The sequence below is a fragment of the Balaenoptera musculus genome, chromosome 11 (genome assembly GCF_009873245.2).
Source record: "Balaenoptera musculus isolate JJ_BM4_2016_0621 chromosome 11, mBalMus1.pri.v3, whole genome shotgun sequence".
Classification (NCBI taxonomy): Eukaryota; Metazoa; Chordata; class Mammalia; order Artiodactyla; family Balaenopteridae; genus Balaenoptera; species Balaenoptera musculus.
In genome coordinates, this window is record NC_045795.1 from 44,502,126 (window position 1) to 44,517,468 (window position 15,343).

The following is a 15,343-nucleotide window of genomic DNA, read 5'->3' on the forward strand; positions in this document are numbered from 1 at the left end:
TGCGCCGGACTTTCAGTGCGCACGCGCGCGCCGCCGGCCTCGCCCCACTGCCCCGCCCCCGAGCTGGCTGAGGCTGAGGGGCGCGGCGTTCCCTGTGAGGCAGCTGGGGCTGGTGGGGTTCCAGGAGGTGGCGGGAGAGGACGCTGCCGAGGAAGGGCCACAAACTCTTCGCTTACCCAGTGGTCAGCTTTCAGAGTCCTCACAGGACGTGCCCGCCCTGGATGCACACCTTATAGTCTTGACCGGAGGACATCCAAGTGGCGGAGTGAGCAAAACTGGAGCAAAGTCGAAAACGCACTCGGTCCGTACTCTGTGACTGGACCAAGTGCAAGTCTGCGATGCTTAATAATTCAGAGAACCAAACAGAAATCCAAAAGTTGGCCCCCAAAGCAACCTAAACTTTGCTAAAGTTGTTTTAATACTGTAAAATAGAATAAAAAAAAAAAGGAAAATACCAAGTGTTGGCGAGGTTGTGGAGTAGCTGAATTCTTCCGTCCTGCTGCTGGAATGTAAACTAGAATAACTTTAAAAAACAATTTGGCGTGCTAGTAAAGAAGCATACCCTATGACCTAGTAGTTCCATGTCTATGTGTTCAGCCAAGAGAAGCGTGTGCTTACGGGGGCACCAACAATTATCAGAATGTTCACAGGAGCATTTGTTTTAATAATCCCAAATGGAAATATCGCAAAAGACCATCAACAATAGAATAAATTAATACATTCACAGTGCTCATATACTGGAATACTACTCAGCAATGAGAAGAGTGACCTGCAACTACAGGCGACAACATGGATGAACTGCAGAAACATAAAGTTGAGCGTAAAAAGTCAGACACGAAAGTGTTACTGACCAGGGTTCTTGGCCTTCCCTAATCAATAGAAATTGACTAGAGGCCAGATAAGAAATTCAGGCAAGGCTTTATTGAGACCCCTGCTGTAGCATGGGGGAGAGAACAAGCAACATGTTCCCTTGCTTGCTGGCTTGCTCGCCCGGGGCGGGGGGGTGGGTGGCGGGGAGCAAGCTTGTTCCTTGTACGGGGTGAGGGTAGGGGTGTATCCAAGGGTTGGGCCGGAGGGGTGGCTTAGGTGGTCTGCCCACCCCTTAGGTGGTGTTGTGTGCAGGGGGCATGCGCAGTACCCTGCTTTTGCTCCAGGCTCTTCAAAAGTGGCAGTTGGGTTTTTTGGTCTCTTTGTATTTTTTGGGTCCAGAATTTGCCCCAACGTCGCATACACGCAGTTATTTTTAGTCCCATACAGTTTCTTTGTATTTTATTGCTCTAGGAGAAGTGTGTCCATGTGCAAGCACTGCAGCAAAGGGACCCTGGTCCCAGCCTGTCTCATTCCCCCCTAGAGACTCTACACCCTTATTCTTAAGGGTAAGGGGCCGAAGGTCTCTTCTTCTTAAACTTCTTCCTGCTGGACAGGGGCCGCAGACCCTAGCCTGCCCTAGATGTCTCTCACTGACTGTTTCAACGACCTGTAGGGACCTGGGCCACTTTCCGCTGGAATGGGCTGAATTCCTTGAGCCATCATGAGGCTTACTTCAAACCCTTGGAGCCTGAAAGGCACAAACTTAACCAAAAGGTTAAACAAACAAGGGCTAAAAAGGAGAAGAACAATGATAGCCATTAAAGGGCCTAGTAAGGGAAGGAACCAGGGTTAACTTTGGGCTTCCTTAACTGTTGACCAGACAAGGGAGGCAATATCGTCCCTGCCAAAATTATGAAGCCACTCTGCCTTGTTCTGCCAGAAGGTAATCAAGGGCCAGAAAATTGTCAAGAACCACATCAGCCAAGGAAAGAAGAGAGGTCCCAAGTCCTGTTAAGGGTTCAAATAGGAGCCAACCCACTACATCATTTTTACTTATCTGTTGATGGTGCCTGTCTTTTGAATAGGTATCTCGGATTGTCCACTGGCTCACAGGTGTATTGTTCTTCTGTTGTGACCTGCGGGGTTTCTGGAGGTAAAAGCTTTAGTCTGGACAAATGTACCTAACTAGATATCCCTTGAAGTTTGACAGCAGTGGGGGTGGCTAAAATTACTTTATAGAGGCCCTTCCATTTTGGCATTAGTTGGTCTTGGGGGGACCCCTCTTTCCAGGTTTTAAGAAGAACTTGGTCCCCAGGGTTTATTTGTGAAGGAACTGCTCCTTCCTCTGTAATTTTAGTGGGAGTCGGCAGTGCCTTGTGGGCCTAGTCCTGAATTGCCTTCTGAACTTGTCCTGCATTAATAATGTATCTCAGGGCCTGGTTCACTTCCTCATCTAGTAGAATGTCAGTAGTAAGAAAAGGCCTCCCATCGGTCATTTCAAATGGGCTAAGCCTCAGACCACTCCTGGGGGCTACATGGACCCTGAGGAGGGCAATAGGAAGCAAGTTGGTCCAGGGTGCATGAGTTTTTTGGCAGAGCTTTGCTAGGTTTTCTTTAAAGTATGGTTCATTTTCTCTACCTTCCCTGAGGACCGGGGGTGCCAAGAGGTGTGTAGCTTGTAGTCTATCCCTAGGGCCGTTGTGAGTCTCTGTGTGATTTTGGCTATAAAAGAGGGCCCGTTATCACTCTGGAGGGACTTTGGAAGTTCAAACCAAGGAATTACTTCCTTTAAAAGGGACTTACAGACGTCCATAGCCTTTTCAGATCAGGTGGGGAAGGCTTCAACCCATCCTGTGAAAATATCAACAAACACCAGAAGATATTTATATCCTGATCATGGGGGCATTTGGGTGAAATCTAACTGCCAGTCTACCCCTGGATATGTCCCTTGGCGTTGGATTGGCCTGAGTAACGAAGGGGGAATTGGATGGGTCTGTGGGTTATTATGGGCTCATAAATCACAGGCAAGTGTTACTTGTTTTACTGTTCTTTTAAGCCCCTTCCCTGAAAAAGCCTTTTGCACCAAGTCCCATAGTGCATCCCTCCCATAGTGGGTGGCATCATGTAAGCTCTTAGTGAGTTTCCATTGTTGGGCCTCAGGGATTAGAACCTTATCCCTTTTTATACCAGCCTGTGCTTCCCTTCTCATAGCCCCACTTCTCAGCATTTTCATGTTCCTGTGGGGGATACTGGGGAAGGCTAGAGAGTTCAGGGGGGCCAATCACTAGAGCCATAACTTGTTTGGGTTCCTGCAGCCAAGCTGCCTGTTTTGCAATTTGATCAGCTTTGCTGTTCCCTTAGCTCACAAAAGAGCCATCCTTCTGATGGCCCTTGCAGAGGATTACTGCTACCTGTGTTGGAAGCTGCACTGCTTCTAAAAGAGCCAGAATCAAATCTTTATGTCTTATGGGGGAATTTTTAGCAGTTAACATTCCTCTTTTTTTCCAAATGGCAGCATGAGCATGTAGCACGTGGAACCCATATTTAGAGTTAGTAAAAATATTTAATTTCTTATCCTTCCCTAATTGCAAAGCACTCATTAATGCAGTTAGTTCAGCCTTCTGGGCTGATGTCTGGGGTGGCAGAGCCTTGGCTTCTATGACTTCATCTAGACCAGCGGTCCCCAACCTTTTTGGCACCAGGCACCAGTTTCGTGGAACACAATTTTTCCATAGACTGGGGCAGGGGAGGGGGGTGGGATTGGGATGACTCAAGTGCATTACATTTATTGTGCACTTTATTTCTATTATTATTACATTGTAATATATAATGAAATAATTATACACCTCACCATAACGCAGAATCAGTGGGAGCCCTGAGCTTGTTTTCACTTGCCACTCACTGATAGGGTTTTGATATGAGTCTGCAAGCAACTGATTTATTATGGTCTCTGTGCAGTCCAACCTCTCTGCTAATGATGATCTGTATTTGCAGCTGCTCCCCAGCGCTAGCATCACGGCCTCAGCTCCACCTCAGATCATCAGGCATTAGATTCTCATAAGGAGCGCGCAACCTAGATCCCTCGCATGCGCAGTTCACAGTAGGTTTCACGCTCCTATGAGAATCTAATGCGGTCTCTGATCTGACAGGAGGCGGAGCTCAGGTGGTAATGTGACGATGGGGAGCAACTGTAAATACAGATGAAGCTTCGCTCGCTCGCCCGCCGCTCACCTCTTGCTGTGCAACCCGGTACCTAGCGGGCCACGGACGGCTACTTGTCTGTGGCTGGGGGATTGGGCACCCCTGATCTAGACTAACTATGGCACACCCTGCCTTTTGGGTTCCCATTTCCACAAAACTGCTCCCATCTGTAAACCATTCGACCTCAGGGCTGTCAAGAGGCTCATCTAGAAGATCAGGCCTGCTGGAGTAAGTTTGTTCTATGGTCTCTATACACTGATGCAGTAGGTCTCCACTCTCAACCACTTGGAAGCAGAGTTGCTGGGTTCAGTGTTTGGCACACCTTTAAGGGGATGTCGGGGGTGTCCGTTAGAAGGGCCTGATAACTTGTTAACCTTCCTCCAGTCAACCAATGATGTCCTTTGACTTCCAGCACAGATTGTACCTGATGAGGGGTTAACACATCTAAGAGTTGTCCCAGGGTGAGCTTGGAAGTCTCATTAACCAACAGGGCTGTGGCTGCTACTGCCCAAAGGCAGCTTGGCCATCACAGGGCCACTGAGTCCAGTTGTTTTGAAAAGTAAGCCACTGGTCTCTGATCTGGTCCCAGCTTTTGGGTCAGGGCCCCTAGAGCTATCCCTGACCTCTCGTGAATGTATAGGCTTGTCAAAATTTGGAAGCCCTAGTGCTGGTGCTCTGCTCAACTCTGTCTTTAGAGTCTCAAAGGCCCGCTGTGGTCCCTAGTCCATTAAACGGGTTCCTTTTTCTCTCCCTCTGGAGCCTCATACAGGGGTTTGGCAATAAGGCCATAATTTGGAATCCAAATACGACAGAACCCAGCCATCCTGAGAAAGCCTTGGAGTTGTCTCTTTGTGGTTGGAGATGGTAATGCACTAGTTGCTATTTTTTGATCTATGGCCAGGGCTTGTGCCCCTGGGGTCAAAACAAATCCTCAATATTGAACCCATTGCTGTGAGTTTTGAGCCTTGGTTGGAGAGACTTTATAACCCCTTTTTGCCAGAAAATTTAGGACCCTAATGGTATTTTGATCTGAATCTTGTTTGGTCTCACTACTTGTCAATAAATCATCAACATATTGTAGCAAAGTTCCCTTCTCAAGGCTCTGTTCCCTCAGTTCCCTTGCTAATGCATTGCCAAAAAGATGGGGGCTGTCCCAAAACCCTGGGGAAGCACTGTCCATGTATATTGGGTAGCTTCCAGGGTGTCAGCGTCCCTCCATTCAAAGGCTGGGTCCCAGCCTCTCAAAAGGCTGGGCTGGGGCCCAGCCTCTCAAAAAGGTATTGAGAGTCTAGATGTAGAGGAATACAGAAAAGTGCATCTTTGAGGTCCAAAACACAGAAATACTGAGTGCTTCCTGGCACTTGGGTGAGGAGTGTAGATGGGTTTGGCACTAGTGGGTGAATAGGCATGATGGCCTCATTCACTGCTCGTAAGTCTTACACAAACCAATACTCCCCGTTAGGTTTCTGAACAGGGAGGATCGGGGTGTTGCAAGGGGATTGGCAGGGCCTAATGAGTCCGTGTTTTAGGAATTTGCTGAGCAGCGGTTGGATTCGCCTCAGCAGTGGTTGGATTCACCTTCAGGCTTTAAAGGATATTGTCTCTTCCAGGGGTATTCATCCCCAGGCCTTAACCTTCTTTTTATTGGGGGAACACATTTTGCCCTTCCTGGTACCAAAGTATCCCAAACTGCAGGATCTACCTGTTCTCTAATTTCTTGTGGGATGTCTTGGGGAATATTTTGATGCCCAACAGGTGGGTCATCTGGGGCTACTAATAGATGCATTCTCTGTTCAGATTCTTTACCTCCTTGGACTTCACCCTGTCCTAAGAATATACTAGCTCCTAACTTATTTAGCAAATCTCTTCCGAGGAGGGGGACAGGGCATTCTGACATATACAAAAAGGAGTGAGTAATAATAATGGACCCGATTCTGCAGGCAAGGGGAGATGTAAATCGCCTTACCTTTGGATGTCTATCAACTCCTGTCACAGCACAGTCACAGTTGGAGAGGGGGACGGCTGCCCAAGTCAGAACAGAGCAGGCGGCTCCAGTGTCTACAAGAAATTCAGTTCTCCTACCTGCCACATTGAGGGTGACCCGAGGCTCTGCTGGAGTAATGAGGATGGATCAAGTGGGATCTGGAGCTGGGAAGGTGCTCAGGCCCATCAGTCGGTGTGTGGGAATCTCTCATCTGAGAGATTCTCAAGGAACTGGAGTGGGTCGGGTTTGCCCTTTGGGCATCCCACAGGAGGGCGCTCAGGACATTCCCCCTTCCAGTGCCCCCCTTACCGACAAAAGGCACACTGGTTCCGGCCCAGGCAGCTTCTTGGTGGTCTGTCCAGCCTCCTTGGCCCTCCAGGGTCCACGTGAGGTGGTGGGTGAATCAGAGCAGCCAAAAGCTGCGTTTTCTTTATTAGCCTCTTATTCTTATTGGCCTCCTCCGTTAAGTCTCTGTTGTTATAGACCTTGAGGGCCTCCTCTACCAAGGTTGATAATGGGGTTTGGGGCCCAGCCTCAAGCTTTTGTAATTTTCTTTGGATATCAGGAGTAGCCTGGGTGATAAAATGCATGGCTAATAGTGTCCTCCCTTCTGCAGACTCAGGGTCTGTATTGGTGTACTTCCTGAATGCCTCTGTCACCTGGCTCAGAAAGACTGCCGGGTTTTCATCTTTTTCCTGTGTAACCTCTCGGACCTTATCATAATTTACAGGCTTCACCATATACCTTTTCATTTCTCCTGATAGACAAGTAATATAATGTCTCATCCTAGTCTGGCCTACGTGATCGTCATTTTTCTTTTTTAAAAATATCTTTATTGGAGTATAATTGCATTATAATGTTGTGTTAATTTCTGCTGTATAACAAAGTGAATCGGCTATATGTATACATATATCCCCATATCCCCTCCCTCTTGTGTCTCCCTCCCACGCTCCCTATCCCACCCCTCTAGGTCATCACAAAGCATCGAGCTGATCTCCCTGTGCTCTGCAGCAGCTTCCCACTAACCATCCATTTTACATTTGGTGGTGTATATATGTCAGTGCTACTCTCTCACTTCTTCCCAGCTTCCCCTTCCACCCCTGTGTCCTCAAGGCCATTCTCTACGTCTGTGTCTTTATTCCTGCCTTGCCACTATGTTCATCAGTACCGTTTTTTTAGATTCCATATATGTGCGTTAGCATATAGTATGTTTTTCTCTTTCTGACTTACTTCACCCTGTATGACAGACTCTAGGTCCATCCACCTCATTACAAATAACTCAATTCCATTCCATTTTATGGCTGAATAATATTCCATTGTGTATATGTGCCATGTCGTCTTTATCCATTCATCTGTCAGTGGACATTTAGGTTACTTCCATATCCTGGCTATTGTAAATAGTACTGCAATGAACATTGTGGTACATGTATCTTTTTGAATTATGGTTTTCTCAGGGTATATATATGCCAGTAGTGGGATTGCTGGGTCTTATGGTAGTTCTATTTTTAGTTTTTTTTAAAAAAATATAAACATTTATTTATTTAGTTAGTTTTGGTTGTGTTGGGTCTTTGTTGCTGCGCATGGGCTTTCTCTAGTTGCGGTGAGCGGGGGCTACTCTTTGTTGTGGTGTGCGGGTTTCTCATTGCGGTGGCTTCTCTTGTTGTGGAGCACAGGCTCTAGATGCGTGGGCTTCAGTAGTTGCAACACGCGGGCTCAGTAGCTGCAGCACGCGGGCTCAGTAGCTGTGGCTCTCAGGCTCTAGAGGGCAGGCTAAGTAGTTGTGGCACATGGGCTTAGTTGCTCTGCGGCATGTGGGATCTTCCTGGACCAGGGCTCGAACCTGTGTCCCCTGCATTGGCAAGCAGATTCCTAACGACTGCACAACCAGGGAAGTCCCTATTTTTAGTTTTTTAAGGAACCTCCATACTGTTCTCCATAGTGACTGTATCAATTTACATTCCCACCAACACTGCAGGAGGGTTCCCTTTTTTCCACACCCTCTCCAGCATTTATTGTTTGTAGATTTTTTGATGATGGCCATTCTGACCGGTGTGAGATGATACCACATTGTGGTTTTGATTTGCATTTCTCTAATGATTAGTGATGTTGAGCATCTTTTCATGTGTTTGTTGGCAATCTGTATGTCTTCTTTGGAGAAATGTCTGTTTAGGTCTTCTGCCCATTTTTGGATTGGTTTTTTTTTTTTTTTATGTTAAGCTGCATGAACTGCTTGTATATTTTGGAGATTAATCCTTTGTCAGTTGCTTCATTTGCAAATATTTTCTCCCATTCTGAGGGTTGTCTTTTTGTCTTGTTTACGTTTTCCTTTGTTGTGCAAAAGCATTTAAGTTTCATTAGGTCCTATTTGTTTATTTATTTATTTTTATTTCCATCACTCTAGGAGGTGGGTCAAAAAAGATCTTGCTGTGATTTATGTCATATAGTGTTCTGCCTATGTTTTCCTCTAAGAGTTTTATAGTGTCTGGCCTGACATTTAGGTCTTTAATCTATTTTGAGTTTATTTTTGTGTATGGTGTCAGGAAGTGTTCTAATTTCATTCCTTTACATGTAGCTGTCCAGTTTTCCCAGCATCATTTATTGAAAAGGCTGTCTTTTCTCCATTGTATATTCTTGCCTCCTTTGTCAAAGATAAGATGACCATATGTTCATGGGTTTATCTCTGGGCTTTCTATCCTGTTCCATTGATCTATATTTCTATTTTTGTGCCAGTACCATACTGTCTTGATTACTGTAGCTTTGTAGTATAGTTTGAAGTCAGGGAGCCTGATTCCTCCAGCTCTGTTTTTCTTTCTCAAGATTGCTTTGGCTATTCAGAGTCTTTTGTGTTTCCATACAAATTGTAAAAATTTTTGTTCTAGTTCTGTGAAAAATGCCATTGGTAATTTGATAGGGATTGCATTGAATCTGTCAATTGTTTTGGGAAATACAGTCATTTTCACAATGTTTATTCTTCCAATCCAAGAACATGGCATATCTTTCCATCTGTTTGTGTCATCTTTGATTTCTTTCATCAGTTTCTTATACTTTTCTGCATACAGGTCTTTGCCTCCTTAGGTAGGTTTATTCCTAGGTATTTTATTCTTTTTGTTGCAATGGTAAATGGGAGTGTTTTCTTAATTTCTCTTTCTGATTTTTCATTGTTAGCGTATAGGAATGCAAGAGATTTCTGTGCATTAATTTTCTATCCTGCTACTTTACCAAATTCATTGATTAACTCTAGTAGCTTTCTGGTGGCATCTTTAGGATTTTCTATGTATAGTATCATGTCATCTGCAAACAGTGACAGTTTTACTTCTTTTTTTCCAATTTGTATTCCCTTTATTTCTTTTTCATTTCTGATTGCCATGGCTAAAACTTCCAAATCTATGTTAAATAATAGTGGTGAGAGTGGGTACCCTTGTCTTGTTCCTGATCTTAGAGGAAATGTTTTCAGTTTTTCACCATTGAGAATGATGTTGGCTGTGCGTTTGTCATATATGGCTTTTATTATGTTGAGGTAGGTTCCCTCCATGCCCACTTTCTGGAGAGTTTTTATCATAAATGGGTGTTGAATTTTGTCAAAAGTTTTCTTCATCTGTTGAGATGATCATATGGATTTTATCCTTAAATTTGTTAATATGGTGTGTCACAGTGATTGATTTGCATATATTAAAGAATCCTTGCATTCCTGGGATAAGCCCCACTTGATCATAATGTACGATCCGTTTAATTTGCTGTTGAATTCTGTTTGCTAGTATTTTGTTGAGGATTTTTGCATCTATGTTCATCAGTGACATTGGCCTGTTATTTTCTTTTTTTGTGACATCTTTGTCTGGTTTTGGTATCAGGGTGATGGTGGCCTCATAGAATGAGTTTTGGCGTATTCCTCCCTCTGCTATAGTTTGGAAGAGTTTGAGAAGGATAGGTGTTAGCTCTTCTCTAAATGTCTGATAGAATTCTCCTGTGAAGCCATCTGGCCCTGGGCTTTTGTTTGTTGGAAGATTTTTAATCACAGTTTCAATATCAGTGCTTGTGATTTGTCTGTTCACATTTTCTATTTCTTCCAGGTTCAGTCTTGGAAGGTTGTACTTTTCTAAGAATTTGTCCATTTCTTCTTGGTTGTCCATTTTATTAGCATATAATTGCTTGTAGTAATCTCTCTTGATCCTTTGTATTTCTGTGGTATCAGTTGTTACTTCTCCTTTTTCATTTCTAATTCTTTTGATTTGAATCTTCTCCCTTTTTTGCCTGGTGACTCTGGCTAATGGTTTATCAATTTTTTTTATCCTCTTAAAGAACCAGCTGTTAGTTTTATTGATCTTTGCTATTGTTTCCTTCGTATCTTTTTCATTTATTTCTGAGCTGATCTTTATGATTTCTTTCCTTCTGCTAACTTTGGGGTTTTTTTGTTCTTCTTTCTCTAATTGCTTTAGGTGTAAGGTTAAGTTGTTTATTTGAGATTTTTCTTGTTTCTTGAGATAGGATTATATTGCTATAAACTTCCCTCTTAGAACTCCTTTGGCTGCATCCCATAGGTTTTGGGTCGTCAGGTTTTCATTGTCATTTGTTTCTAGGTATTTTTTGATTTCCTCTTTGATTTCCTCAGTGATCTGTTGGTTGTTTAGTAGAGTATTGTTTAGCCTCCACGTGTCTATATTTTTTACAATTTGTTTCCTGTAATTGACACTAGTCTCATGGAATTGTGGTCAGAAAAGATGGGTGATATGATTTCAATTTTCTTAAATTTACTGAGGCTTGATTTGTGACCCGAGATGTGATCTATCCTGGAGAATGTTCTGTATGCACTTGAGAAGAAAGTGTATTCTATTTTTTTTGGATGGAATGTCCTATAAATATCAATTAGGTCCATCTGTTCTAATGTGTCATTTAAAGCTTGTGTTTCCTTATTTATTTTCTGTTTGGATGATTTGTCCATTGGTGTAAGTGGGGTGTTAAAGTCCCTTACTATTATTGTGTTACTGTCTATTTCCCTTTTTATGGCTGTTAGCATTTGCCTTATGTATTGAGGTGCTCCTATGTTGGGTGCATAGATATTTACAATTGTTATATCTTCTTCTTAGATTGGCCCTTTGATCATTACATAGTGTTCTTCCTTGTCTCTTGTAATAGTCTTTATTTTAAAGTCTCTTTTGTCTGATATGAGTACTGCTACTCCAGCTTTCTTCTGACTTCCATTTTCATGGAATATCTTTTTCCATCCCCTCACTTTCAGTCTGTATGTGTCCCTAGGTCTGAAGTGGGTCTCTTGTAGACAGCATATATACAGGTCCTGTTTTTGTATCCATTCAGCCAGCCTATGTCTTTTGGTTCGGTCATTTAATCCATTTACATTCAAAGTTATTATAGATATGTTATGTTCCTATTATCATTTTCTTAATTGTTTTGGGTTTGTTTTTGTAGGTCTTTTCTTTCTCTTGTGTTTCCCACCTAGAGAAGTTCCTTTAGCATTTGTTGTAAAACTGGTTTGGTGGTGCTGAATTCTCTTAACTTTTGCTTGTCTGTAAAGCTTTTGATTTCTCTGTCGAATCTGAATGAGATTCTTGCTGGGTAGAGGAATCTTGGTTGTAGGTTTTCCCCTTTTGTCACTTTAAATATATCCTGCCACTCCCTTCTGGCCTGTAGAGTTTCTGCTGAAAGATCAGCTGTTAACCTTATGGGGATTCCTTTGTATATTATTTGTTGCTTTTTCCCTTGCTGCTTTTAATATTTTTTCTTTGTGTTTAATTTTTGTTAGTTTGATTAATATGTGTCTTGCTGTGTTTCTCCTTGGGTTTACCCTGTATGGGACTCTCTGTGCTTCCTGGACTTGATTGACCATTTCCCTTCCCATGTTGGGAAAGTTTTTGACTATAATCTCTTCAAATATTTTCTCACCCATTTCTTTTTTTCTTCTTCTTCTGGGATGCCTATAATTTGAATTTTGGTGTGCTTATTGTTGTCCCAGTGGTCTCTGAGACTGTCCTCCATTCTTTTCATTCTTTTTTCTTTACTTTGCTCTGTGGCAGTTATTTCCACCATTCTCTCTTCCAGCTCTTATCCGTTCTTCTGCCTCATTTATTCTACTGTTGATTCCTTCTAGAGTATTTTTAATTTCAGTTATTCTGTTGTTCATTACTGTTTGTTTGCTCTTTAGTTCTTCTAGGTCCTTGTTAAATGTTTCTTGTATTTATTCTATTTCTGAGATTTTGGATCATCTTTACTATCATTACTCTGAATTCTTTTTCAGGTAGTTTGCCTATTTCCTCTTCATTTATTTGTTCTTGTGGGTTTTAATCTTGCTCCTTCACCTGCAAGATAGTTCTCTGTATTCTCATTTTGTCTAATTTACAGTATTTGAGGTCTCCTTTCCCCAGGCTGCAGGGTCGTAGTTCCTCTTGCTTCTTTTCTCTGCCCCCGGTGGTGAGGTTTGTTCAGTGGCTTGTGTAGGCTTCCTGATGGGAGGAACTGGTGCCTGCGTTCTTGTGGGTGGAGCTGAGTTTTTTCCCTCTGATGAGCAGGGCCGTATCAGGTGGTGTGTTTTGGGGTGTCTGTGAGCTTAGTATGACTTTAGGTAGTCTGTGTGCTTATGGGTGGGTTTGTGTTCCTGTCTTGTTTGTTGTTTGGTGTGAGGTATCCAGTGCTGGGAGCTGCTGGCAGTTGGGTGGAGCCAGGTCTTGGATTCAGATATAGGCCTCTGTGAGAGCTCTCAGCGATTAATCTTCCCTGGGGCCAGGAAGTCTCTAGTGGTCCAGCATCCTGGACTCAGTGCTCCTACCCCAGAGCCTCAGGCCCGACTTCTGGTCGAGGAACCAAGAGCCGACAATTTCGCTCATCCCAGCAATAAAGGGGATTTAAAAAAAAAGACTAAGAGAACCCAGACAAATGGTAAAAAGTAAAATCAAACAAACAAAAACAGAAACAAGGAAACATGCACACCCACAAAAGAAACAAAAACAGAACCAAATAAATCAAAAAGCAAGAGAACAGCCAGACAAGCAAAAGAACTCAAGAATGAAATCAAACAATTAAAAACACAAAACCAAAGAACAAAACGAAAGCAGAGTGCCAAGTGAAGAATGAAGCAAACAGAAAAAAATGATTGAAAAAGAAGAAGAAGAGAAAGGGGAAAAAAGACAGAACAACAGAAAAGCAATGTAGAAATAGAAATATAAAAAAATTAAAATAGAAAATATATTAAAGAAAAAAAAAGGCAAACAAAATCCCAGAGAAGTGGTAAAAACAAAATCAAGCAAACAAAAACAGAAACAAGGAAATGCACACATAGAAGAACCAAAAACAGAACCAAATAAAACAAAAAGCAAGAGAACAACCAGACAAATAGAAGAACTCAAAAACGAAATCAAACAATTTGGATTAAAACTAACAAAAACACCTAACCTAAAAATAAAACCAAAGCAGTGTGCCAATGAAGAATAAAGTAAGGAAACAGAACAAACTGATAAAAATGATTAAAAAAAAAAAAGAAAATAAAATGGGAAAAAACACAGGACAACAGAAAAGAAAAGTAGAAATGGAGATATTAAAAAATATATATTAAAGATAAAGAAGAAAAAATAAGGGAAAAGAACACAACAACAGAAATGCAAAGTAAAACTAGAAATATATTTTAAAAATAAATATAAAAAATAAGAAATATGTTATAAAACATGGAGATCCCAAAAGACTAAATAAAATATACTAAAATAACAAACAAACAAACAAATAAAAGAAAGAAAGAAAAAGAAACAAGCAAACAAAAGCCAGAACCAACAACAGAATGAATCAAAACATAATAAAATTAATAGTAATAATTATGTTTCCCTGGGGTCTCCTCTGTAAGTGTCTTTGCACACACTGTGAGCCACAGCCCACCTTCGCCTCCCCAAGAGACCCTTCTCTGTCTCTGGGCTGGTGTCTGGACCTGCTCTGGGCCCTGGGGGACCACTCAGACTCTGATCTGGCCCAATTCCTTTGCTTGCCCCCAAAGCAGCTAGACCTAGACCATTTTCATTTGTGGGAACACTCCATTGTCTGCTCAGATATTCCATAGACGCAGGGTCTACCTAGCTGGTCATGGGATTTAATCTGCAGCTTGTACAGCCGATGGAAAGATTTTTGATCTTCTTCCTTAGTCACCCCGTCCCTGGGGTTCAGCTTTAGGTTTTATCGCCACCTCTGCATATGGTCCACCCACAGGAGTCTGGTCCTGAGGCTGCCTTGGAGCTCTTGGGTCTGGCCCTGTGAGGACAGGGTGCAGAGGTGGTATGACTGCTTGGACGGTGGGATCCCCAGCAGTGCCAAATGTGCAGGGAAGCCGGTGGCCATGGGTGCAAGAGATATGGCCCTAGCAAGGGCCTTTTGTGGTGCCCAGCATAAGGCACATGAGGGCCGGCCCTGACCATGCTTTTTCTGGTGCCCTGTAGCAGGTGCTCAAAGTCCAGCTCTGAGGGGGCTTTTTTGTATTGTCCATAGGCTGGCGCTGGCATGTGGGGAGAGAGAGGCTACAATAGTGGCTCCTCCCCCTGCGTGTGACTCAGCAGTAGCACCCTGCTTCCATGGCAGTCCGGTCTTCCTCCATAGGCATTCCCTGCTATGGATTTCCTCCCTCCTGTCCCCTCAGTCCGTCTCCCCACAGCCAACAGCAGTTCTCACTCCGGGCCTGTTTTCCAATCCCCACGCTCCAGCTCCCAGCCCCCTTGCACACCTGTGAAACACACGTCCCAGTCCAGGGCACGTAGGGCTGCGGTATGGGCCATCTGTGTATTTCTCACTCTGTCCCATCTGCCACAGATTGGCTGCTTCACCCTCATCCAATAGCCTCAACTGCTTCCCTTCTGTCCCAGTCTATTTCACCATCAGAGAGGGGGTTTCCCCAAATTCAGGAATCTCAGCTCCCCTGCCCTGGGGTGCAGGTCCTGCCCTGCTTCCTCTCCTCCTCCTTCTCCCTTCTTTTCTCTGTCCTACCCAGTTATGCAGGGATCTTTATAGTCCTTTCTGGTGTCCATGGTCTTCTGCTAGTTTTCAGCTGGTGTTCTGTGAGAATTGTTGCACCTATAGATGTATTCCTGATGCAACCGTGGAGAGAGATGAACTCCACGTCCTCCTACTCATCCGCCATCTTGAATCCCATGATCTTCATAGTCCCAGCATGGGTTGTGTTCTGGGATTGCATCCCCACCCACCTGATAAATTTGGTGGTGTGGATTGGTGACCAGTAGGCCCTCTGTGTGTTCCCTGGCCTTTCTCAATATATGCTCCTTTTCATCCAGGGTGCAACAGTGGGCCAGAATAACCATGATGTATTTGGGAAGTCTATCAAAAATTTTAAAAAGTTTTAAAACACCCGGT